The sequence below is a fragment of the Phyllobates terribilis genome, unplaced genomic scaffold (assembly GCF_046119375.1).
Source record: "Phyllobates terribilis strain yellow unplaced genomic scaffold, ASM4611937v1 Scaffold_241__1_contigs__length_2998254, whole genome shotgun sequence".
NCBI classification, from domain to species: Eukaryota; Metazoa; Chordata; class Amphibia; order Anura; family Dendrobatidae; genus Phyllobates; species Phyllobates terribilis.
The window spans coordinates 2,691,549-2,717,099 of record NW_027363001.1 but is presented as its reverse complement, the minus strand read 5'-3'; the positions used below and the strand labels follow the sequence as shown (position 1 = coordinate 2,717,099).

The window sequence follows — 25,551 nt, the reverse complement described above, 5'->3', positions numbered from 1 at the left end:
ATACCTCTCCTGCTGCTGCTGCTGCTGGCTGTCCAGCAGCAGACTGAAGGTGGCTGCTGCTGTGCACAGGTATATAAAGGCTCAGAGCCTATTATGACACGCGCAGCCAGCGTTCCATTGCCACATTCCATCTACTGCAGGCAGGATACCTGGCTGGCTGAATGTCGCTGAGAAGCTCACAGAGACCGCCATAAGCAACAGTTTAACAGAATGCCACAGACTAATCAACCAAACTTTTTGGGTTGGGTTCTCTTTTATAGTCTGCAGGCATTAAATGAAAGAAGTCAGTGTTCCAGCAGAAGGAGACAACGTTTCAGAAAAGGCATTGTAGCAAATCAAAAAAGAAATTTTAAGCGCAGCAGAGTAACCAGCGCACATACCTGTTAGCTCAGGTGAGTTTAAAAGGCTGCTGTTGATAACAAGGGCATTTGCTAAATAGATGGTGTGTGTGCAACAATATACTGAAAGGTCAATTATATTGTGCAGCTTATCTCACCACCTGTAGTTATTTAGGTGAAAGCTCCAAAATGCTTGCCTAATATGTCTGTTTATCCAAAAGGAAGTAAAAAGGGAGAGCTAGAAAGATAGCATTGCATCACATTACATGGCAATGCAATGCACAGTTGCTGAAGTTGAACCAAAATGAGCTTGTAATCTGGCTTCTGCAACTTTGAACATGAAAAATCCAATGAGGAGAAGAAAAGCAAAGCCAAAGAGTCCATCCCAAAATCCGACAAACAAGCAAAATGAACAAAAAACATTGAATTCAATTCTTTCTGATTTTAGAAACTGCATTAAAGAAGGGGTGCACCGGTCCTGGAGATACTGCAATACCAGGTCAATGCGTGGAGTGGACAGAGCAAGCTCTTTTTCCATCTCCCTGTTCTAAAAATCCATTTAATATATGGTCCCCAGATAGGGGACGTATCAGATATTAAACTGATAAGAACAGATACTACACTTGATCTTAGCCAAAAGGCCGAGAAGCGATAACCAGAATTGGTTTCAAACTACGGAGCCACCCAAGGATCCTGAAAAGTCCATTTGTGGAGATGAGCTCCTGGACTCCCGTTAAGAAGACATGTTGTCAACCTCTAGATCCCTTACATGCCTGCACTTTTCGGCTTGCTGCTGCTGCAATCCACGCGTTTTAGATCTGCATAACTCCACCTCTTTAAACACAGCACCTTCACCCCCTGCTGTTCCCACCCGCCTCAACACCGTTGGAAGGGAGGAGAACCAATTAAGGCGGGGGGTGGGGTGGAACGAGCAGCTGTCTACCCTTAGCAGGAGGGCTCCTGATTACATACCTCTCCTGCTGCTGCTGCTGCTGGCTGTCCAGCAGCAGACTGAAGGTGGCTGCTGCTGTGCACAGGTATATAAAGGCTCAGAGCCTATTATGACACGCGCAGCCAGCGTTCCATTGCCACATTCCATCTACTGCAGGCAGGATACCTGGCTGGCTGAATGTCGCTGAGAAGCTCACAGAGACCGCCATAAGCAACAGTTTAACAGAATGCCACAGACTAATCAACCAAACTTTTTGGGTTGGGTTCTCTTTTATAGTCTGCAGGCATTAAATGAAAGAAGTCAGTGTTCCAGCAGAAGGAGACAACGTTTCAGAAAAGGCATTGTAGCAAACCAAAAAAGAAATTTTAAGCGCAGCAGAGTAACCAGCGCACATACCTGTTAGCTCAGGTGAGTTTAAAAGGCTGCTGTTGATAACAAGGGCATTTGCTAAATAGATGGTGTGTGTGCAACAATATACTGAAAGGTCAATTATATTGTGCAGCTTATCTCACCACCTGTAGTTATTTAGGTGAAAGCTCCAAAATGCTTGCCTAATATGTCTGTTTATCCAAAAGGAAGTAAAAAGGGAGAGCTAGAAAGATAGCATTGCATCACATTACATGGCAATGCAATGCACAGTTGCTGAAGTTGAACCAAAATGAGCTTGTAATCTGGCTTCTGCAACTTTGAACATGAAAAATCCAATGAGGAGAAGAAAAGCAAAGCCAAAGAGTCCATCCCAAAATCCGACAAACAAGCAAAATGAACAAAAAACATTGAATTCAATTCTTTCTGATTTTAGAAACTGCATTAAAGAAGGGGTGCACCGGTCCTGGAGATACTGCAATACCAGGTCAATGCGTGGAGTGGACAGAGCAAGCTCTTTTTCCATCTCCCTGTTCTAAAAATCCATTTAATATATGGTCCCCAGATAGGGGACGTATCAGATATTAAACTGATAAGAACAGATACTACACTTGATCTTAGCCAAAAGGCCGAGAAGCGATAACCAGAATTGGTTTCAAACTACGGAGCCACCCAAGGATCCTGAAAAGTCCATTTGTGGAGATGAGCTCCTGGACTCCCGTTAAGAAGACATGTTGTCAACCTCTAGATCCCTTACATGCCTGCACTTTTCGGCTTGCTGCTGCTGCAATCCACGCGTTTTAGATCTGCATAACTCCACCTCTTTAAACACAGCACCTTCACCCCCTGCTGTTCCCACCCGCCTCAACACCGTTGGAAGGGAGGAGAACCAATTAAGGCGGGGGGTGGGGTGGAACGAGCAGCTGTCTACCCTTAGCAGGAGGGCTCCTGATTACATACCTCTCCTGCTGCTGCTGCTGCTGGCTGTCCAGCAGCAGACTGAAGGTGGCTGCTGCTGTGCACAGGTATATAAAGGCTCAGAGCCTATTATGACACGCGCAGCCAGCGTTCCATTGCCACATTCCATCTACTGCAGGCAGGATACCTGGCTGGCTGAATGTCGCTGAGAAGCTCACAGAGACCGCCATAAGCAACAGTTTAACAGAATGCCACAGACTAATCAACCAAACTTTTTGGGTTGGGTTCTCTTTTATAGTCTGCAGGCATTAAATGAAAGAAGTCAGTGTTCCAGCAGAAGGAGACAACGTTTCAGAAAAGGCATTGTAGCAAACCAAAAAAGAAATTTTAAGCGCAGCAGAGTAACCAGCGCACATACCTGTTAGCTCAGCTGAGTTTAAAAGGCTGCTGTTGATAACAAGGGCATTTGCTAAATAGATGGTGTGTGTGCAACAATATACTGAAAGGTCAATTATATTGTGCAGCTTATCTCACCACCTGTAGTTATTTAGGTGAAAGCTCCAAAATGCTTGCCTAATATGTCTGTTTATCCAAAAGGAAGTAAAAAGGGAGAGCTAGAAAGATAGCATTGCATCACATTACATGGCAATGCAATGCACAGTTGCTGAAGTTGAACCAAAATGAGCTTGTAATCTGGCTTCTGCAACTTTGAACATGAAAAATCCAATGAGGAGAAGAAAAGCAAAGCCAAAGAGTCCATCCCAAAATCCGACAAACAAGCAAAATGAACAAAAAACATTGAATTCAATTCTTTCTGATTTTAGAAACTGCATTAAAGAAGGGGTGCACCGGTCCTGGAGATACTGCAATACCAGGTCAATGCGTGGAGTGGACAGAGCAAGCTCTTTTTCCATCTCCCTGTTCTAAAAATCCATTTAATATATGGTCCCCAGATAGGGGACGTATCAGATATTAAACTGATAAGAACAGATACTACACTTGATCTTAGCCAAAAGGCCGAGAAGCGATAACCAGAATTGGTTTCAAACTACGGAGCCACCCAAGGATCCTGAAAAGTCCATTTGTGGAGATGAGCTCCTGGACTCCCGTTAAGAAGACATGTTGTCAACCTCTAGATCCCTTACATGCCTGCACTTTTCGGCTTGCTGCTGCTGCAATCCACGCATTTTAGATCTGCATAACTCCACCTCTTTAAACACAGCAACTTCACCCCCTGCTGTTCCCACCCGCCTCAACACCGTTGGAAGGGAGGAGAACCAATTAAGGCGGGGGGTGGGGTGGAACGAGCAGCTGTCTACCCTTAGCAGGAGGGCTCCTGATTACATACCTCTCCTGCTGCTGCTGCTGCTGGCTGTCCAGCAGCAGACTGAAGGTGGCTGCTGCTGTGCACAGGTATATAAAGGCTCAGAGCCTATTATGACACGCGCAGCCAGCGTTCCATTGCCACATTCCATCTACTGCAGGCAGGATACCTGGCTGGCTGAATGTCGCTGAGAAGCTCACAGAGACCGCCATAAGCAACAGTTTATCAGAATGCCACAGACTAATCAACCAAACTTTTTGGGTTGGGTTCTCTTTTATAGTCTGCAGGCATTAAATGAAAGAAGTCAGTGTTCCAGCAGAAGGAGACAACGTTTCAGAAAAGGCATTGTAGCAAACCAAAAAAGAAATTTTAAGCGCAGCAGAGTAACCAGCGCACATACCTGTTAGCTCAGGTGAGTTTAAAAGGCTGCTGTTGATAACAAGGGCATTTGCTAAATAGATGGTGTGTGTGCAACAATATACTGAAAGGTCAATTATATTGTGCAGCTTATCTCACCACCTGTAGTTATTTAGGTGAAAGCTCCAAAATGCTTGCCTAATATGTCTGTTTATCCAAAAGGAAGTAAAAAGGGAGAGCTAGAAAGATAGCATTGCATCACATTACATGGCAATGCAATGCACAGTTGCTGAAGTTGAACCAAAATGAGCTTGTAATCTGGCTTCTGCAACTTTGAACATGAAAAATCCAATGAGGAGAAGAAAAGCAAAGCCAAAGAGTCCATCCCAAAATCCGACAAACAAGCAAAATGAACAAAAAACATTGAATTCAATTCTTTCTGATTTTAGAAACTGCATTAAAGAAGGGGTGCACCGGTCCTGGAGATACTGCAATACCAGGTCAATGCGTGGAGTGGACAGAGCAAGCTCTTTTTCCATCTCCCTGTTCTAAAAATCCATTTAATATATGGTCCCCAGATAGGGGACGTATCAGATATTAAACTGATAAGAACAGATACTACACTTGATCTTAGCCAAAAGGCCGAGAAGCGATAACCAGAATTGGTTTCAAACTACGGAGCCACCCAAGGATCCTGAAAAGTCCATTTGTGGAGATGAGCTCCTGGACTCCCGTTAAGAAGACATGTTGTCAACCTCTAGATCCCTTACATGCCTGCACTTTTCGGCTTGCTGCTGCTGCAATCCACGCGTTTTAGATCTGCATAACTCCACCTCTTTAAACACAGCACCTTCACCCCCTGCTGTTCCCACCCGCCTCAACACCGTTGGAAGGGAGGAGAACCAATTAAGGCGGGGGGTGGGGTGGAACGAGCAGCTGTCTACCCTTAGCAGGAGGGCTCCTGATTACATACCTCTCCTGCTGCTGCTGCTGCTGGCTGTCCAGCAGCAGACTGAAGGTGGCTGCTGCTGTGCACAGGTATATAAAGGCTCAGAGCCTATTATGACACGCGCAGCCAGCGTTCCATTGCCACATTCCATCTACTGCAGGCAGGATACCTGGCTGGCTGAATGTCGCTGAGAAGCTCACAGAGACCGCCATAAGCAACAGTTTAACAGAATGCCACAGACTAATCAACCAAACTTTTTGGGTTGGGTTCTCTTTTATAGTCTGCAGGCATTAAATGAAAGAAGTCAGTGTTCCAGCAGAAGGAGACAACGTTTCAGAAAAGGCATTGTAGCAAACCAAAAAAGAAATTTTAAGCGCAGCAGAGTAACCAGCGCACATACCTGTTAGCTCAGGTGAGTTTAAAAGGCTGCTGTTGATAACAAGGGCATTTGCTAAATAGATGGTGTGTGTGCAACAATATACTGAAAGGTCAATTATATTGTGCAGCTTATCTCACCACCTGTAGTTATTTAGGTGAAAGCTCCAAAATGCTTGCCTAATATGTCTGTTTATCCAAAAGGAAGTAAAAAGGGAGAGCTAGAAAGATAGCATTGCATCACATTACATGGCAATGCAATGCACAGTTGCTGAAGTTGAACCAAAATGAGCTTGTAATCTGGCTTCTGCAACTTTGAACATGAAAAATCCAATGAGGAGAAGAAAAGCAAAGCCAAAGAGTCCATCCCAAAATCCGACAAACAAGCAAAATGAACAAAAAACATTGAATTCAATTCTTTCTGATTTTAGAAACTGCATTAAAGAAGGGGTGCACCGGTCCTGGAGATACTGCAATACCAGGTCAATGCGTGGAGTGGACAGAGCAAGCTCTTTTTCCATCTCCCTGTTCTAAAAATCCATTTAATATATGGTCCCCAGATAGGGGACGTATCAGATATTAAACTGATAAGAACAGATACTACACTTGATCTTAGCCAAAAGGCCGAGAAGCGATAACCAGAATTGGTTTCAAACTACGGAGCCACCCAAGGATCCTGAAAAGTCCATTTGTGGAGATGAGCTCCTGGACTCCCGTTAAGAAGACATGTTGTCAACCTCTAGATCCCTTACATGCCTGCACTTTTCGGCTTGCTGCTGCTGCAATCCACGCGTTTTAGATCTGCATAACTCCACCTCTTTAAACACAGCACCTTCACCCCCTGCTGTTCCCACCCGCCTCAACACCGTTGGAAGGGAGGAGAACCAATTAAGGCGGGGGGTGGGGTGGAACGAGCAGCTGTCTACCCTTAGCAGGAGGGCTCCTGATTACATACCTCTCCTGCTGCTGCTGCTGCTGGCTGTCCAGCAGCAGACTGAAGGTGGCTGCTGCTGTGCACAGGTATATAAAGGCTCAGAGCCTATTATGACACGCGCAGCCAGCGTTCCATTGCCACATTCCATCTACTGCAGGCAGGATACCTGGCTGGCTGAATGTCGCTGAGAAGCTCACAGAGACCGCCATAAGCAACAGTTTAACAGAATGCCACAGACTAATCAACCAAACTTTTTGGGTTGGGTTCTCTTTTATAGTCTGCAGGCATTAAATGAAAGAAGTCAGTGTTCCAGCAGAAGGAGACAACGTTTCAGAAAAGGCATTGTAGCAAACCAAAAAAGAAATTTTAAGCGCAGCAGAGTAACCAGCGCACATACCTGTTAGCTCAGGTGAGTTTAAAAGGCTGCTGTTGATAACAAGGGCATTTGCTAAATAGATGGTGTGTGTGCAACAATATACTGAAAGGTCAATTATATTGTGCAGCTTATCTCACCACCTGTAGTTATTTAGGTGAAAGCTCCAAAATGCTTGCCTAATATGTCTGTTTATCCAAAAGGAAGTAAAAAGGGAGAGCTAGAAAGATAGCATTGCATCACATTACATGGCAATGCAATGCACAGTTGCTGAAGTTGAACCAAAATGAGCTTGTAATCTGGCTTCTGCAACTTTGAACATGAAAAATCCAATGAGGAGAAGAAAAGCAAAGCCAAAGAGTCCATCCCAAAATCCGACAAACAAGCAAAATGAACAAAAAACATTGAATTCAATTCTTTCTGATTTTAGAAACTGCATTAAAGAAGGGGTGCACCGGTCCTGGAGATACTGCAATACCAGGTCAATGCGTGGAGTGGACAGAGCAAGCTCTTTTTCCATCTCCCTGTTCTAAAAATCCATTTAATATATGGTCCCCAGATAGGGGACGTATCAGATATTAAACTGATAAGAACAGATTTTTTTTAATTTGGCTATCCCCCACATGGGGATAAAAACCGTTTATTTAAAATTTAACTAATTACAGAAATAAAACCATTACATCCACATTACACTTTCGGGACTTCAAAGACAAATAAAAATTCCATCACAGCAAATTTTACAAGACTTCAAATATTCCGTAGGTTAAAAAGCCATTTGCCTGCCAACGTTACATTCTTTTTCCTGTCCAATAAATAGTATATGAACATTTCACTTTTACAAAAGGCTAAAACATCATCTACTGGTAACATTTCATGTTTAAAAACAGCAATATTTCTAGCATTCCAGAGCGCTATCTTGGCACAATTCACTATCTTCCACGCCATTATTTTTTGGTCCATTGTTGGGCATTCCAGAAGACCATATAACACTGATGCAAAATTAAAGTCCTTGAGGTCCACCATTTTCTCCAGCAGGGGGATTAGTCTTCTCCAGAACTCTTTAGCAAAAGCACAAGTCCATAAAAGATGCTTCACTGTCTCTTCTTCTTGACAACCTTCTCTTGGGCAGATGGCAGACCTCACAAAACCTCTTCTGTACTGGAATGCCCGGCAAGGAAGACAGTGGTGTGCGCAGCTCCAAGACATGTCTTTCTGTACATTAAAAAGATAAGGGGCGTTAATCATTTTCCATATGTGTACAGTTTTGTCATCATCATAACGTTCAATATCACACAACGTCACATCAGTACTAATTTGTTTGAGTAGTGTCTTGCTGTTACATAGATCCCTTGTCTGTTTCTTATTCAAATTAAAATCAAGAATAATTTTCTTTAAAATCTCATAATGTGCAGGTAGGTTAAAAGCATAAGGAAAGGATAAAACCGTTTCAAACCAACCAAACCTTCTCATGAGAAAACCAGTGTTAAAACGCATAAAATAGGAAAGGTAATTATCTTTAAAAAGGGTTTTAAAACAGAAACAGAAAAAATGTATTAAAAGAAACTTATCTAAAACAGGGAAATCTTTCCCACCTTTAACCTTTGGCTTTGTCACAATTTCTCTTTTGAGTTTCTCCATTTTTGAGCCCCAAAAAAAGGTAAAACATACTTTTGTAATTCGTTTCAACAAATTTGTAGGAGGGGGGAACACCAAACTAAGATATAACAGGATAGGTAATATCACCATTTTTACAATCAGAACTTTACCTTCCATTGACAGCTTTCTCATATTCCACATGCAGATTTTCTGATTAATTTTCTGTGCTGCCGCATCCCAGCTATTAAAACCATTATTAGATTCATTAAAAGAAACACCTAAAATAGTAATGGAATCTGTAACTGCAATTGGTACATCATGTAAACTCATCCCCCCGACATTTAAAATATTACATTTAGTAAGATTAATTTTAAAACCGGAAACTGTGCAAAAAGACTGAATTTGGCTTATCGTTTTTTGTATTGAAGGTACATCACATCCAAACACTGCTACATCATCCATATAGCTTACAACTTTAACTTGTAGACCGTTCCCTCCGGGTAAGGGTACTCCACATATTTGCTTATCCCGGCGTATTGTACATAAAAGGGGTTCTATAGCACATATAAAAAGCAGGGGGGACAAAGGGCAACCCTGCTTCACCCCTGATTTTAAAACTACCTCTTTTGTTTTAAAACCATTAACTAAAATCTTACTCGTACAATCATTATAAAAAGCTTTAAGAGACAATAAAAACCCACCCGGAATGCCCATTTTTTCTAAAACTTTAAAAAGATAAAAATGAGACACGCGGTCAAAAGCTTTCTCAAAATCCACCGCTAGGATTGACATCTTTGTCTTTCTGGTTTTTACATCTTCAATACAATCTTTCACCAGGTTTAAATTGTCCCAGATACTACGCCCAGGTACCCCGCATACCTGATTTGCATGAATTACTTTATGTATCACCTTTTTCAACCGATTTGCACAGATCTTAGCCATAATTTTGTAATCACTATTTAAAAGAGTTATCGGCCTCCAGTTTTTAAGATCAGTTTTGTCACCTTTTTTGTATAGTAGTGATACCTCACCTTTCTTCCATGAGTTGAGTAAAACCTTATTATTAAAAACTTCGGAAAACAAATTAAACAAATCATCTTTTAAAATATCATAAAAACTTATATAAAACTCTATGGGGATACCATCAGGGCCCGGCACTTTACCATTTTTAAAACTCTTCATGGTTTCTAAAATCTCTTCCTCACATAGAGGTTGGGATAAAAAACTTTGGGCATCAGCATCTAGGGTGGACTTGATCTCCCCCAGGAAAGTGTGTATTAAATCATGGTCTATAGTTTTTACATTAAAAAGATCATTAAAATAGACATTTACCTTATCCAATATAACGTTGATATTATTATCTCCATCTATGTTATCAATTATTGTTTTCGCCTGTTTGTTTTTCTTAAAAAAATACCTGGAACAAGTCTCATCCTCTTCTACGTGTTTTACCTTTGAACGAAAAATCAGTTCTTTTCCTTTTTGTTCCAACCACTTTGAAATTTCTCCTTTAAGACTCAATATATCATTACCTACATCCAGACCATTGTCTTTGAATTTGTACAATGTCTGTAACCTGATATTAAGAAAATTATAGATCTCAAACTTTTCTTTAGCTTTTTGTATGCTTTTCTTAATAAAGAAATCTTTAATGCTTATTTTCATTCTATCCCACCAGGAGCTAAAAGAAATATTGGGGTTTTTCCTTTTTCTACACTTTACATAAAACTCAATAAAATCCGATAAAATTTGTGGATCTTTTAAAAGGGACACATTCAATTTCCAAGATTTCTTACCACATTTCTTCTTTCCATTAATCCTCACTCTAAAAGATAAAACCTTGTGATCTGAGAGAATATTAGTTAAAACTTCACATTTCACTGGCAGTATTTTTTCTGAACCTAAAACAAAATCTATCCTGGAGCTACATGTAGAATTGCTCCAGGTGAAACCAGCGTCTATAGGGCTATCCTTGTTACATTCTTTATACACATCAGTTAATTTACAATCATTTATAATATTGCTTAACATTCCAGACGTTTTGTCATAATTTCTACTCACGGAACCTGAGCGTCGGCTTTCGCCTTTTAAAATACAATTAAAATCACCTGCCAGGATAAAAGGTTCAGAGATGTTAATAAATAAAGGTAAAATTTCCAGCATATCAGCCCTTTCATTTTTATCAGGTGACCCATAAAAATTTAAAAACTGCCATCTTGTCCCATCAATAAGAGCCTTAACTAAAAGAATACGACCCGGTAAAATATCTTGGATAAAATCAATAGACACATTTCCCTTAAAAAGTATAGCTACCCCGGCTGATCCGGTTGCATTTGATCCAGACCAGACCGATGGACCATGTTTCCACTCTTCCTTATATTTTTTGTAAGAAATCTTATGAGGGATATGACATTCTTGTAAAAAGAAAACAGAAGCTGTAAAACAGGTTAAAAAATGTAAAACAGTAGCTCTTCTGGTCTTGGATCCTATGCCTCTCACATTGAGGGAAACACCACTAATGTCAGCCATCATAACAAATGGTTAGGAAGAAACAAAAAACTGGACTTTACCTATCCGATGGACGGATCAGACCACTTGGACTTTCACCAACGCCCTCTTCTGAATCCACCGTTATCAAAGAGTCTTCATCATCGGAGAAGGAACATTCACTTAAATTAAGACCCGACGCTACTGGGGTGTAGCTCGGAAGGATATTGAGAGAAAGGTTACACTGGGTCTCCATAGGCTGACCATTTAGGTCCTCGTCAGGTGGGTCTCCGAGAGGCTCCGCACTCCCCTGCTGACCCGCAGAGGGTCGTAACACAGGGGCAGGCTGCGCACATGGCGGAGCCTCAGAGTCCCCGGAGGCAGCCAGGTTCGGGGCCCCACCTGGGGCAGCAGAGCCCCGGGACCTCGGGATTCCAGAGTCTACACCCCCGTGAGGGGATGTATCCATCTCCTCCCTATTAGCCACCTCCACGGAACCATTCTTTTTCTTATTATGAGACCTCACCAAATGCCACGTACCGCCCTCGCTCTCGTGAGACCCAGTGGGAATTTTGGGCTCGGTGTCAGCCTTTTGGCGCTCTTTTTTGGCCTTACCGACCGCCCCTTTATGATCTTTCTCAGCCTTCCTTTTAGCCTCCTTATGGTCTTTCAGCCAGCTCCTGGGCTCCTATGAGTTACCTGTCATTGACTCGGAGGGATTGTTACTAGTCGAAGCGCCCTTATCACCTCCCGAGGCTCCAGGTTGCTGTTCCTCCTCCTGAGGGGTGGTCTGATTGGCCCGTCCATTCCCGGATGTCTTGGACTTCTCCTTTTGTTTTTGTTCATCCTCTCTGAACCTGTGAGGGCAAGAAAAATAGAAATGACCAGGTGTCCGACAAAAAGAGCATTTTTTTTCATTTGGGCACTCCTTTGTGTCATGTTCAGTACTGGCACAATTTCTACAAGTGGCACCACAACTATCCTTAGAGTGCCCATAGAGACCACAATACCTACAGAAAAGTGGCATTCCTGAGAAAAAAAAATCCCCATTAGTTTGCCCTATTTTAAATCGAGCTGGAGGAAGTCTCACACCTCCAGGGAATTTAGGGTCTCTTTCACATTTTACTAAAAACTTCCATTTTGAGGTCCAGATGTTAAACTCATTCAACACTTTCCCAATCAATTTCACACTTTTAAAATAAACTGACAAAAAGGAAATAACCTCTGGTGCCGTTATGAAGGGTGAGAAGATTTTCACAACCACCATCTTTACCTCATCCAGGACGTGCTCGATGATCTGAATCCCTTTTAGACCAGGGCTATTTTCTACCGACTTAACTCTGGACAAAACATCTTTGAAAATACCTTCGCCAGTAAAGGTTACATCATAGTCTCCACGTCGAGGATAATCCTGGATAGAAAGGATTTCGTTGGTTCTGATGTGGAGCAGTTTCTCAAGCACGTCCTGGACTACATATCCCAGATTCCGCAAATCGGAACCACCAGCCGTAAAGCGGACCCTTATGGTGTTCTTGAGCCTCGCATATAGAGGCACGAGGTTGGGGTCAACCTCCATGGTATGGCGCAACAAAATGCAAATTGCAACCGCCTGCAATCTGCGCCTTCAGAGCTTTGTGATAAAGCACCTGAAGGCTGGGGGATCGCTGCCCGTTACCCTAGGACTAATCCCTCTCCCTAATAGCAGCAGGCAGGTGAAGCCCACCGAAGTGGACGATCCTGCCAGGCCAAGGAGAGGGGTACCTGAGTGCCCTTCAACTGAAACCTCCTGCAGTGAAGCACTTGGTCTCAGCCAAAAGGCCGAGAAGCGATAACCAGAATTGGTTTCAAACTACGGAGCCACCCAAGGATCCTGAAAAGTCCATTTGTGGAGATGAGCTCCTGGACTCCCGTTAAGAAGACATGTTGTCAACCTCTAGATCCCTTACATGCCTGCACTTTTCGGCTTGCTGCTGCTGCAATCCACGCGTTTTAGATCTGCATAACTCCACCTCTTTAAACACAGCACCTTCACCCCCTGCTGTTCCCACCCGCCTCAACACCGTTGGAAGGGAGGAGAACCAATTAAGGCGGGGGGTGGGGTGGAACGAGCAGCTGTCTACCCTTAGCAGGAGGGCTCCTGATTACATACCTCTCCTGCTGCTGCTGCTGCTGGCTGTCCAGCAGCAGACTGAAGGTGGCTGCTGCTGTGCACAGGTATATAAAGGCTCAGAGCCTATTATGACACGCGCAGCCAGCGTTCCATTGCCACATTCCATCTACTGCAGGCAGGATACCTGGCTGGCTGAATGTCGCTGAGAAGCTCACAGAGACCGCCATAAGCAACAGTTTAACAGAATGCCACAGACTAATCAACCAAACTTTTTGGGTTGGGTTCTCTTTTATAGTCTGCAGGCATTAAATGAAAGAAGTCAGTGTTCCAGCAGAAGGAGACAACGTTTCAGAAAAGGCATTGTAGCAAACCAAAAAAGAAATTTTAAGCGCAGCAGAGTAACCAGCGCACATACCTGTTAGCTCAGGTTAGTTTAAAAGGCTGCTGTTGATAACAAGGGCATTTGCTAAATAGATGGTGTGTGTGCAACAATATACTGAAAGGTCAATTATATTGTGCAGCTTATCTCACCACCTGTAGTTATTTAGGTGAAAGCTCCAAAATGCTTGCCTAATATGTCTGTTTATCCAAAAGGAAGTAAAAAGGGAGAGCTAGAAAGATAGCATTGCATCACATTACATGGCAATGCAATGCACAGTTGCTGAAGTTGAACCAAAATGAGCTTGTAATCTGGCTTCTGCAACTTTGAACTTGAAAAATCCAATGAGGAGAAGAAAAGCAAAGCCAAAGAGTCCATCCCAAAATCCGACAAACAAGCAAAATGAACAAAAAACATTGAATTCAATTCTTTCTGATTTTAGAAACTGCATTAAAGAAGGGGTGCACCGGTCCTGGAGATACTGCAATACCAGGTCAATGCGTGGAGTGGACAGAGCAAGCTCTTTTTCCATCTCCCTGTTCTAAAAATCCATTTAATATATGGTCCCCAGATAGGGGACGTATCAGATATTAAACTGATAAGAACAGATACTACACTTGATCTTAGCCAAAAGGCCGAGAAGCGATAACCAGAATTGGTTTCAAACTACAGAGCCACCCAAGGATCCTGAAAAGTCCATTTGTGAAGATGAGCTCCTGGACTCCCGTTAAGAAGACATGTTGTCAACCTCTAGATCCCTTACATGCCTGCACTTTTCGGCTTGCTGCTGCTGCAATCCACGCGTTTTAGATCTGCATAACTCCACCTCTTTAAACACAGCACCTTCACCCCCTGCTGTTCCCACCCGCCTCAACACCGTTGGAAGGGAGGAGAACCAATTAAGGCGGGGGGTGGGGTGGAACGAGCAGCTGTCTACCCTTAGCAGGAGGGCTCCTGATTACATACCTCTCCTGCTGCTGCTGCTGGCTGTCCAGCAGCAGACTGAAGGTGGCTGCTGCTGTGCACAGGTATATAAAGGCTCAGAGCCTATTATGACACGCGCAGCCAGCGTTCCATTGCCACATTCCATCTACTGCAGGCAGGATACCTGGCTGGCTGAATGTCGCTGAGAAGCTCACAGAGACCGCCATAAGCAACAGTTTAACAGAATGCCACAGACTAATCAACCAAACTTTTTGGGTTGGGTTCTCTTTTATAGTCTGCAGGCATTAAATGAAAGAAGTCAGTGTTCCAGCAGAAGGAGACAACGTTTCAGAAAAGGCATTGTAGCAAACCAAAAAAGAAATTTTAAGCGCAGCAGAGTAACCAGCGCACATACCTGTTAGCTCAGGTGAGTTTAAAAGGCTGCTGTTGATAACAAGGGCATTTGCTAAATAGATGGTGTGTGTGCAACAATATACTGAAAGGTCAATTATATTGTGCAGCTTATCTCACCACCTGTAGTTATTTAGGTGAAAGCTCCAAAATGCTTGCCTAATATGTCTGTTTATCCAAAAGGAAGCAAAAATTGAGAGCTAGAAAGATAGCATTGCATCACATTACATGGCAATGCAATGCACAGTTGCTGAAGTTGAACCAAAATGAGCTTGTAATCTGGCTTCTGCAACTTTGAACATGAAAAATCCAATGAGGAGAAGAAAAGCAAAGCCAAAGAGTCCATCCCAAAATCCGACAAACAAGCAAAATGAACAAAAAACATTGAATTCAATTCTTTCTGATTTTAGAAACTGCATTAAAGAAGGGGTGCACCGGTCCTGGAGATACTGCAATACCAGGTCAATGTGTGGAGTGGACAGAGCAAGCTCTTTTTCCATCTCCCTGTTCTAAAAATCCATTTAATATATGGTCCCCAGATAGGGGACGTATCAGATATTAAACTGATAAGAACAGATACTACACTTGATCTTAGCCAAAAGGCCGAGAAGCGATAACCAGAATTGGTTTCAAACTACGGAGCCACCCAAGGATCCTGAAAAGTCCATTTGTGGAGATGAGCTCCTGGACTCCCGTTAAGAAGACATGTTGTCAACCTCTAGATCCCTTACATGCCTGCACTTTTCGGCTTGCTGCTGCTGCAATCCACGCGTTTTAGATCTGCATAACTCCACCTCTTTAAACACAGCACCTTCACCCCCTGCTGTTTCCACCCGCCTCAACACAGTTGGAAGGGAGGAGAACCAATTAAGGCGGGGGGTGGGGTGGAACGAGCAGCTGTCTACCCTTAGCAGGAGGGCTCCTGATTACATACCTCTCCTGCTGCTGCTGCTGCTGCTGGCTGTCCAGCAGCAGACTGAAGGTGGCTGCTGCTGTGCACAGGTATATAAAGGCTCAGAGCCTATTTTGACAAGCGCAGCCAGCGTTCCATTGCCACATTCCATCTACTGCAGGCAGGATACCTGGCTGGCTGAATGTCGCTGAGAAGCTCACAGAGACCGCCATAAGCAACAGTTTAACAGAATGCCACAGACTAATCAACCAAACTTTTTGGGTTGGGTTCTCTTTTATAGTCTGCAGGCATTAAATGAAAGAAGTCAGTGTTCCAGCAGAAGGAGACAACGTTTCAGAAAAGGCATTGTAGCAAACCAAAAAAGAAATTTTAAGCGCAGCAGAGTAACCAGCGCACATACCTGTTAGCTCAGGTGAGTTTAAAAGGCTGCTGTTGATAACAAGGGCATTTGCTAAATAGATGGTGTGTGTGCAACAATATACTGAAAGGTCAATTATATTGTGCAGCTTATCTCACCACCTGTAGTTATTTAGGTGAAAGCTCCAAAATGCTTGCCTAATATGTCTGTTTATCCAAAAGGAAGTAAAAAGGGAGAGCTAGAAAGATAGCATTGCATCACATTACATGGCAATGCAATGCACAGTTGCTGAAGTTGAACCAAAATGAGCTTGTAATCTGGCTTCTGCAACTTTGAACATGAAAAATCCAATGAGGAGAAGAAAAGCAAAGCCAAAGAGTCCATCCCAAAATCCGACAAACAAGCAAAATGAACAAAAAACATTGAATTCAATTCTTTCTGATTTTAGAAACTGCATTAAAGAAGGGGTGCACCGGTCCTGGAGATACTGCAATACCAGGTCAATGCGTGGAGTGGACAGAGCAAGCTCTTTTTCCATCTCCCTGTTCTAAAAATCCATTTAATATATGGTCCCCAGATAGGGGACGTATCAGATATTAAACTGATAAGAACAGATACTACACTTGATCTTAGCCAAAAGGCCGAGAAGCGATAACCAGAATTGGTTTCAAACTACGGAGCCACCCAAGGATCCTGAAAAGTCCATTTGTGGAGATGAGCTCCTGGACTCCCGTTAAGAAGACATGTTGTCAACCTCTAGATCCCTTACATGCCTGCACTTTTCGGCTTGCTGCTGCTGCAATCCACGCGTTTTAGATCTGCATAACTCCACCTCTTTAAACACAGCACCTTCACCCCCTGCTGTTCCCACCCGCCTCAACACCGTTGGAAGGGAGGAGAACCAATTAAGGCGGGGGGTGGGGTGGAACGAGCAGCTGTCTACCCTTAGCAGGAGGGCTCCTGATTACATACCTCTCCTGCTGCTGCTGCTGCTGGCTGTCCAGCAGCAGACTGAAGGTGGCTGCTGCTGTGCACAGGTATATAAAGGCTCAGAGCCTATTATGACACGCGCAGCCAGCGTTCCATTGCCACATTCCATCTACTGCAGGCAGGATACCTGGCTGGCTGAATGTCGCTGAGAAGCTCACAGAGACCGCCATAAGCAACAGTTTAACAGAATGCCACAGACTAATCAACCAAACTTTTTGGGTTGGGTTCTCTTTTATAGTCTGCAGGCATTAAATGAAAGAAGTCAGTGTTCCAGCAGAAGGAGACAACGTTTCAGAAAAGGCATTGTAGCAAACCAAAAAAGAAATTTTAAGCGCAGCAGAGTAACCAGCGCACATACCTGTTAGCTCAGGTGAGTTTAAAAGGCTGCTGTTGATAACAAGTGCATTTGCTAAATAGATGGTGTGTGTGCAACAATATACTGAAAGGTCAATTATATTGTGCAGCTTATCTCACCACCTGTAGTTATTTAGGTGAAAGCTCCAAAATGCTTGCCTAATATGTCTGTTTATCCAAAAGGAAGTAAAAATTGAGAGCTAGAAAGATAGCATTGCATCACATTACATGGCAATGCAATGCACAGTTGCTGAAGTTGAACCAAAATGAGCTTGTAATCTGGCTTCTGCAACTTTGAACATGAAAAATCCAATGAGGAGAAGAAAAGCAAAGCCAAAGAGTCCATCCCAAAATCCGACAAACAAGCAAAATGAACAAAAAACATTGAATTCAATTCTTTCTGATTTTAGAAACTGCATTAAAGAAGGGGTGCACCGGTCCTGGAGATACTGCAATACCAGGTCAATGCGTGGAGTGGACAGAGCAAGCTCTTTTTCCATCTCCCTGTTCTAAAAATCCATTTAATATATGGTCCCCAGATAGGGGACTTATCAGATATTAAACTGATAAGAACAGATACTACACTTGATCTTAGCCAAAAGGCCGAGAAGCGATAACCAGAATTGGTTTCAAACTACGGAGCCACCCAAGGATCCTGAAAAGTCCATTTGTGGAGATGAGCTCCTGGACTCCCGTTAAGAAGACATGTTGTCAACCTCTAGATCCCTTACATGCCTGCACTTTTCGGCTTGCTGCTGCTGCAATCCACGCGTTTTAGATCTGCATAACTCCACCTCTTTAAACACAGCACCTTCACCCCCTGCTGTTCCCACCCGCCTCAACACCGTTGGAAGGGAGGAGAACCAATTAAGGCGGGGGGTGGGGTGGAACGAGCAGCTGTCTACCCTTAGCAGGAGGGCTCCTGATTACATACCTCTCCTGCTGCTGCTGCTGCTGGCTGTCCAGCAGCAGACTGAAGGTGGCTGCTGCTGTGCACAGGTATATAAAGGCTCAGAGCCTATTATGACACGCGCAGCCAGCGTTCCATTGCCACATTCCATCTACTGCAGGCAGGATACCTGGCTGGCTGAATGTCGCTGAGAAGCTCACAGAGACCGCCATAAGCAACAGTTTAACAGAATGCCACAGACTAATCAACCAAACTTTTTGGGTTGGGTTCTCTTTTATAGTCTGCAGGCATTAAATGAAAGAAGTCAGTGTTCCAGCAGAAGGAGACAACGTTTCAGAAAAGGCATTGTAGCAAACCAAAAAAGAAATTTTAAGCGCAGCAGAGTAACCAGCGCACATACCTGTTAGCTCAGGTGAGTTTAAAAGGCTGCTGTTGATAACAAGGGCATTTGCTAAATAGATGGTGTGTGTGCAACAATATACTGAAAGGTCAATTATATTGTGCAGCTTATCTCACCACCTGTAGTTATTTAGGTGAAAGCTCCAAAATGCTTGCCTAATATGTCTGTTTATCCAAAAGGAAGTAAAAAGGGAGAGCTAGAAAGATAGCATTGCATCACATTACATGGCAATGCAATGCACAGTTGCTGAAGTTGAACCAAAATGAGCTTGTAATCTGGCTTCTGCAACTTTGAACATGAAAAATCCAATGAGGAGAAGAAAAGCAAAGCCAAAGAGTCCATCCCAAAATCCGACAAACAAGCAAAATGAACAAAAAACATTGAATTCAATTCTTTCTGATTTTAGAAACTGCATTAAAGAAGGGGTGCACCGGTCCTGGAGATACTGCAATACCAGGTCAATGCGTGGAGTGGACAGAGCAAGCTCTTTTTCCATCTCCCTGTTCTAAAAATCCATTTAATATATGGTCCCCAGATAGGGGACGTATCAGATATTAAACTGATAAGAACAGATACTACACTTGATCTTAGCCAAAAGGCCGAGAAGCGATAACCAGAATTGGTTTCAAACTACGGAGCCACCCAAGGATCCTGAAAAGTCCATTTGTGGAGATGAGCTCCTGGACTCCCGTTAAGAAGACATGTTGTCAACCTCTAGATCCCTTACATGCCTGCACTTTTCGGCTTGCTGCTGCTGCAATCCACGCGTTTTAGATCTGCATAACTCCACCTCTTTAAACACAGCACCTTCACCCCCTGCTGTTCCCACCCGCCTCAACACCGTTGGAAGGGAGGAGAACCAATTAAGGCGGGGGGTGGGGTGGAACGAGCAGCTGTCTACCCTTAGCAGGAGGGCTCCTGATTACATACCTCTCCTGCTGCTGCTGCTGCTGGCTGTCCAGCAGCAGACTGAAGGTGGGTGCTGCTGTGCACAGGTATATAAAGGCTCAGAGCCTATTATGACACGCGCAGCCAGCGTTCCATTGCCACATTCCATCTACTGCAGGCAGGATACCTGGCTGGCTGAATGTCGCTGAGAAGCTCACAGAGACCGCCATAAGCAACAGTTTAACAGAATGCCACAGACTAATCAACCAAACTTTTTGGGTTGGGTTCTCTTTTATAGTCTGCAGGCATTAAATGAAAGAAGTCAGTGTTCCAGCAGAAGGAGACAACGTTTCAGAAAAGGCATTGTAGCAAACCAAAAAAGAAATTTTAAGCGCAGCAGAGTAACCAGCGCACATACCTGTTAGCTCAGGTGAGTTTAAAAGGCTGCTGTTGATAACAAGGGCATTTGCTAAATAGATGGTGTGTGTGCAACAATATACTGAAAGGTCAATTATATTGTGCAGCTTATCTCACCACCTGTAGTTATTTAGGTGAAAGCTCCAAAATGCTTGCCTAATATGTCTGTTTATCCAAAAGGAAGTAAAAAGGGAGAGCTAGAAAGATAGCATTGCATCACATTACATGGCAATGCAATGCACAGTTGCTGAAGTTGAACCAAAATGAGCTTGTAATCTGGCTTCTGCAACTTTGAACATGAAAAATCCAATGAGGAGAAGAAAAGCAAAGCCAAAGAGTCCATCCCAAAATCCGACAAACAAGCAAAATGAACAAAAAACATTGAATTCAATTCTTTCTGATTTTAGAAACTGCATTAAAGAAGGGGTGCACCGGTCCTGGAGATACTGCAATACCAGGTCAATGCGTGGAGTGGACAGAGCAAGCTCTTTTTCCATCTCCCTGTTCTAAAAATCCATTTAATATATGGTCCCCAGATAGGGGACGTATCAGATATTAAACTGATAAGAACAGATACTACACTTGATCTTAGCCAAAAGGCCGAGAAGCGATAACCAGAATTGGTTTCAAACTACGGAGCCACCCAAGGATCCTGAAAAGTCCATTTGTGGAGATGAGCTCCTGGACTCCCGTTAAGAAGACATGTTGTCAACCTCTAGATCCCTTACATGCCTGCACTTTTCGGCTTGCTGCTGCTACAATCCACGCGTTTTAGATCTGCATAACTCCACCTCTTTAAACACAGCACCTTCACCCCCTGCTGTTCCCACCCGCCTCAACACCGTTGGAAGGGAGGAGAACCAATTAAGGCGGGGGGTGGGGTGGAACGAGCAGCTGTCTACCCTTAGCAGGAGGGCTCCTGATTACATACCTCTCCTGCTGCTGCTGCTGCTGGCTGTCCAGCAGCAGACTGAAGGTGGCTGCTGCTGTGCACAGGTATATAAAGGCTCAGAGCCTATTATGACACGCGCAGCCAGCGTTCCATTGCCACATTCCATCTACTGCAGGCAGGATACCTGGCTGGCTGAATGTCGCTGAGAAGCTCACAGAGACCGCCATAAGCAACAGTTTAACAGAATGCCACAGACTAATCAACCAAACTTTTTGGGTTGGGTTCTCTTTTATAGTCTGCAGGCATTAAATGAAAGAAGTCAGTGTTCCAGCAGAAGGAGACAACGTTTCAGAAAAGGCATTGTAGCAAACCAAAAAAGAAATTTTAAGCGCAGCAGAGTAACCAGCGCACATACCTGTTAGCTCAGCTGAGTTTAAAAGGCTGCTGTTGATAACAAGGGCATTTGCTAAATAGATGGTGTGTGTGCAACAATATACTGAAAGGTCAATTATATTGTGCAGCTTATCTCACCACCTGTAGTTATTTAGGTGAAAGCTCCAAAATGCTTGCCTAATATGTCTGTTTATCCAAAAGGAAGTAAAAAGGGAGAGCTAGAAAGATAGCATTGCATCACATTACATGGCAATGCAATGCACAGTTGCTGAAGTTGAACCAAAATGAGCTTGTAATCTGGCTTCTGCAACTTTGAACATGAAAAATCCAATGAGGAGAAGAAAAGCAAAGCCAAAGAGTCCATCCCAAAATCCGACAAACAAGCAAAATGAACAAAAAACATTGAATTCAATTCTTTCTGATTTTAGAAACTGCATTAAAGAAGGGGTGCACCGGTCCTGGAGATACTGCAATACCAGGTCAATGCGTGGAGTGGACAGAGCAAGCTCTTTTTCCATCTCCCTGTTCTAAAAATCCATTTAATATATGGTCCCCAGATAGGGGACGTATCAGATATTAAACTGATAAGAACAGATACTACACTTGATCTTAGCCAAAAGGCCGAGAAGCGATAACCAGAATTGGTTTCAAACTACGGAGCCACCCAAGGATCCTGAAAAGTCCATTTGTGGAGATGAGCTCCTGGACTCCCGTTAAGAAGACATGTTGTCAACCTCTAGATCCCTTACATGCCTGCACTTTTCGGCTTGCTGCTGCTGCAATCCACGCGTTTTAGATCTGCATAACTCCACCTCTTTAAACACAGCACCTTCACCCCCTGCTGTTCCCACCCGCCTCAACACCGTTGGAAGGGAGGAGAACCAATTAAGGCGGGGGGTGGGGTGGAACGAGCAGCTGTCTACCCTTAGCAGGAGGGCTCCTGATTACATACCTCTCCTGCTGCTGCTGCTGCTGGCTGTCCAGCAGCAGACTGAAGGTGGCTGCTGCTGTGCACAGGTATATAAAGGCTCAGAGCCTATTATGACACGCGCAGCCAGCGTTCCATTGCCACATTCCATCTACTGCAGGCAGGATACCTGGCTGGCTGAATGTCGCTGAGAAGCTCACAGAGACCGCCATAAGCAACAGTTTAACAGAATGCCACAGACTAATCAACCAAACTTTTTGGGTTGGGTTCTCTTTTATAGTCTGCAGGCATTAAATGAAAGAAGTCAGTGTTCCAGCAGAAGGAGACAACGTTTCAGAAAAGGCATTGTAGCAAACCAAAAAAGAAATTTTAAGCGCAGCAGAGTAACCAGCGCACATACCTGTTAGCTCAGGTGAGTTTAAAAGGCTGCTGTTGATAACAAGGGCATTTGCTAAATAGATGGTGTGTGTGCAACAATATACTGAAAGGTCAATTATATTGTGCAGCTTATCTCACCACCTGTAGTTATTTAGGTGAAAGCTCCAAAATGCTTGCCTAATATGTCTGTTTATCCAAAAGGAAGTAAAAAGGGAGAGCTAGAAAGATAGCATTGCATCACATTACATGGCAATGCAATGCACAGTTGCTGAAGTTGAACCAAAATGAGCTTGTAATCTGGCTTCTGCAACTTTGAACATGAAAAATCCAATGAGGAGAAGAAAAGCAAAGCCAAAGAGTCCATCCCAAAATCCGACAAACAAGCAAAATGAACAAAAAACATTGAATTCAATTCTTTCTGATTTTAGAAACTGCATTAAAGAAGGGGTGCACCGGTCCTGGAGATACTGCAATACCAGGTCAATGCGTGGAGTGGACAGAGCAAGCTCTTTTTCCATCTCCCTGTTCTAAAAATCCATTTAATATATGGTCCCCAGATAGGGGACGTATCAGATATTAAACTGATAAGAACAGATACTACACTTGATCTTAGCCAAAAGGCCGAGAAGCGATAACCAGAATTGGTTTCAAACTACGGAGCCACCCAAGGATCCTGAAAAGTCCATTTGTGGAGATGAGCTCCTGGACTCCCGTTAAGAAGACATGTTGTCAACCTCTAGATCCCTTACATGCCTGCACTTTTCGGCTTGCTGCTGCTGCAATCCACGCGTTTTAGATCTGCATAACTCCACCTCTTTAAACACAGCACCTTCACCCCCTGCTGTTCCCACCCGCCTCAACACCGTTGGAAGGGAGGAGAACCAATTAAGGCGGGGGGTTGGGTGGAACGAGCAGCTGTCTACCCTTAGCAGGAGGGCTCCTGATTACATACCTCTCCTGCTGCTGCTGCTGCTGGCTGTCCAGCAGCAGACTGAAGGTGGCTGCTGCTGTGCACAGGTATATAAAGGCTCAGAGCCTATTATGACACGCGCAGCCAGCGTTCCATTGCCACATTCCATCTACTGCAGGCAGGATACCTGGCTGGCTGAATGTCGCTGAGAAGCTCACAGAGACCGCCATAAGCAACAGTTTAACAGAATGCCACAGACTAATCAACCAAACTTTTTGGGTTGGGTTCTCTTTTATAGTCTGCAGGCATTAAATGAAAGAAGTCAGTGTTCCAGCAGAAGGAGACAACGTTTCAGAAAAGGCATTGTAGCAAACCAAAAAAGAAATTTTAAGCGCAGCAGAGTAACCAGCGCACATACCTGTTAGCTCAGGTGAGTTTAAAAGGCTGCTGTTGATAACAAGGGCATTTGCTAAATAGATGGTGTGTGTGCAACAATATACTGAAAGGTCAATTATATTGTGCAGCTTATCTCACCACCTGTAGTTATTTAGGTGAAAGCTCCAAAATGCTTGCCTAATATGTCTGTTTATCCAAAAGGAAGTAAAAAGGGAGAGCTAGAAAGATAGCATTGCATCACATTACATGGCAATGCAATGCACAGTTGCTGAAGTTGAACCAAAATGAGCTTGTAATCTGGCTTCTGCAACTTTGAACATGAAAAATCCAATGAGGAGAAGAAAAGCAAAGCCAAAGAGTCCATCCCAAAATCCGACAAACAAGCAAAATGAACAAAAAACATTGAATTCAATTCTTTCTGATTTTAGAAACTGCATTAAAGAAGGGGTGCACCGGTCCTGGAGATACTGCAATACCAGGTCAATGCGTGGAGTGGACAGAGCAAGCTCTTTTTCCATCTCCCTGTTCTAAAAATCCATTTAATATATGGTCCCCAGATAGGGGACGTATCAGATATTAAACTGATAAGAACAGATACTACACTTGATCTTAGCCAAAAGGCCGAGAAGCGATAACCAGAATTGGTTTCAAACTACGGAGCCACCCAAGGATCCTGAAAAGTCCATTTGTGGAGATGAGCTCCTGGACTCCCGTTAAGAAGACATGTTGTCAACCTCTAGATCCCTTACATGCCTGCACTTTTCGGCTTGCTGCTGCTGCAATCCACGCGTTTTAGATCTGCATAACTCCACCTCTTTAAACACAGCACCTTCACCCCCTGCTGTTCCCACCCGCCTCAACACCGTTGGAAGGGAGGAGAACCAATTAAGGCGGGGGGTGGGGTGGAACGAGCAGCTGTCTACCCTTAGCAGGAGGGCTCCTGATTACATACCTCTCCTGCTGCTGCTGCTGCTGGCTGTCCAGCAGCAGACTGAAGGTGGCTGCTGCTGTGCACAGGTATATAAAGGCTCAGAGCCTATTATGACACGCGCAGCCAGCGTTCCATTGCCACATTCCATCTACTGCAGGCAGGATACCTGGCTGGCTGAATGTCGCTGAGAAGCTCACAGAGACCGCCATAAGCAACAGTTTAACAGAATTCCACAGACTAATCAACCAAACTTTTTGGGTTGGGTTCTCTTTTATAGTCTGCAGGCATTAAATGAAAGAAGTCAGTGTTCCAGCAGAAGGAGACAACGTTTCAGAAAAGGCATTGTAGCAAACCAAAAAAGAAATTTTAAGCGCAGCAGAGTAACCAGCGCACATACCTGTTAGCTCAGGTGAGTTTAAAAGGCTGCTGTTGATAACAAGGGCATTTGCTAAATAGATGGTGTGTGTGCAACAATATACTGAAAGGTCAATTATATTGTGCAGCTTATCTCACCACCTGTAGTTATTTAGGTGAAAGCTCCAAAATGCTTGCCTAATATGTCTGTTTATCCAAAAGGAAGTAAAAAGGGAGAGCTAGAAAGATAGCATTGCATCACATTACATGGCAATGCAATGCACAGTTGCTGAAGTTGAACCAAAATGAGCTTGTAATCTGGCTTCTGCAACTTTGAACATGAAAA

General features: G+C 43.7%; 15 non-coding genes across 15 annotated transcripts; all 15 read right to left on the bottom strand.

Annotated features, from left to right (window-relative positions):
- Positions 1-800: 800 nt before the first annotated feature.
- Positions 801-991, bottom strand: LOC141217416 (U2 spliceosomal RNA). Its single transcript, XR_012286252.1, has one exon. It is a non-coding gene; the product is annotated as a U2 spliceosomal RNA (small nuclear RNA).
- Positions 992-2,106: 1,115 nt separating this feature from the next.
- On the bottom strand, positions 2,107-2,297 carry LOC141217415 (U2 spliceosomal RNA). The gene has a single exon (XR_012286251.1). It is a non-coding gene; the product is annotated as a U2 spliceosomal RNA (small nuclear RNA).
- Positions 2,298-3,412: 1,115 nt separating this feature from the next.
- Positions 3,413-3,603, bottom strand: LOC141217414 (U2 spliceosomal RNA). The gene has a single exon (XR_012286250.1). It is a non-coding gene; the product is annotated as a U2 spliceosomal RNA (small nuclear RNA).
- A 1,115-nt stretch (positions 3,604-4,718) lies between these two features.
- Positions 4,719-4,909, bottom strand: LOC141217412 (U2 spliceosomal RNA). Its single transcript, XR_012286248.1, has one exon. It is a non-coding gene; the product is annotated as a U2 spliceosomal RNA (small nuclear RNA).
- A 1,115-nt stretch (positions 4,910-6,024) lies between these two features.
- Positions 6,025-6,215, bottom strand: LOC141217411 (U2 spliceosomal RNA). The gene has a single exon (XR_012286247.1). It is a non-coding gene; the product is annotated as a U2 spliceosomal RNA (small nuclear RNA).
- Positions 6,216-7,330: 1,115 nt separating this feature from the next.
- LOC141217620 (U2 spliceosomal RNA) lies at positions 7,331-7,526 on the bottom strand. Its single transcript, XR_012286444.1, has one exon. It is a non-coding gene; the product is annotated as a U2 spliceosomal RNA (small nuclear RNA).
- Positions 7,527-13,914: 6,388 nt separating this feature from the next.
- On the bottom strand, positions 13,915-14,105 carry LOC141217410 (U2 spliceosomal RNA). Its single transcript, XR_012286246.1, has one exon. It is a non-coding gene; the product is annotated as a U2 spliceosomal RNA (small nuclear RNA).
- A 1,112-nt stretch (positions 14,106-15,217) lies between these two features.
- On the bottom strand, positions 15,218-15,408 carry LOC141217558 (U2 spliceosomal RNA). Its single transcript, XR_012286389.1, has one exon. It is a non-coding gene; the product is annotated as a U2 spliceosomal RNA (small nuclear RNA).
- A 1,118-nt stretch (positions 15,409-16,526) lies between these two features.
- Positions 16,527-16,717, bottom strand: LOC141217409 (U2 spliceosomal RNA). Its single transcript, XR_012286245.1, has one exon. It is a non-coding gene; the product is annotated as a U2 spliceosomal RNA (small nuclear RNA).
- Positions 16,718-17,832: 1,115 nt separating this feature from the next.
- LOC141217540 (U2 spliceosomal RNA) lies at positions 17,833-18,023 on the bottom strand. Its single transcript, XR_012286372.1, has one exon. It is a non-coding gene; the product is annotated as a U2 spliceosomal RNA (small nuclear RNA).
- A 1,115-nt stretch (positions 18,024-19,138) lies between these two features.
- Positions 19,139-19,329, bottom strand: LOC141217408 (U2 spliceosomal RNA). The gene has a single exon (XR_012286244.1). It is a non-coding gene; the product is annotated as a U2 spliceosomal RNA (small nuclear RNA).
- A 1,115-nt stretch (positions 19,330-20,444) lies between these two features.
- Positions 20,445-20,635, bottom strand: LOC141217407 (U2 spliceosomal RNA). Its single transcript, XR_012286243.1, has one exon. It is a non-coding gene; the product is annotated as a U2 spliceosomal RNA (small nuclear RNA).
- A 1,115-nt stretch (positions 20,636-21,750) lies between these two features.
- LOC141217406 (U2 spliceosomal RNA) lies at positions 21,751-21,941 on the bottom strand. The gene has a single exon (XR_012286242.1). It is a non-coding gene; the product is annotated as a U2 spliceosomal RNA (small nuclear RNA).
- A 1,115-nt stretch (positions 21,942-23,056) lies between these two features.
- LOC141217405 (U2 spliceosomal RNA) lies at positions 23,057-23,247 on the bottom strand. The gene has a single exon (XR_012286241.1). It is a non-coding gene; the product is annotated as a U2 spliceosomal RNA (small nuclear RNA).
- A 1,115-nt stretch (positions 23,248-24,362) lies between these two features.
- Positions 24,363-24,553, bottom strand: LOC141217404 (U2 spliceosomal RNA). Its single transcript, XR_012286240.1, has one exon. It is a non-coding gene; the product is annotated as a U2 spliceosomal RNA (small nuclear RNA).
- Between the last annotated feature and the right edge of the window lie 998 nt (positions 24,554-25,551).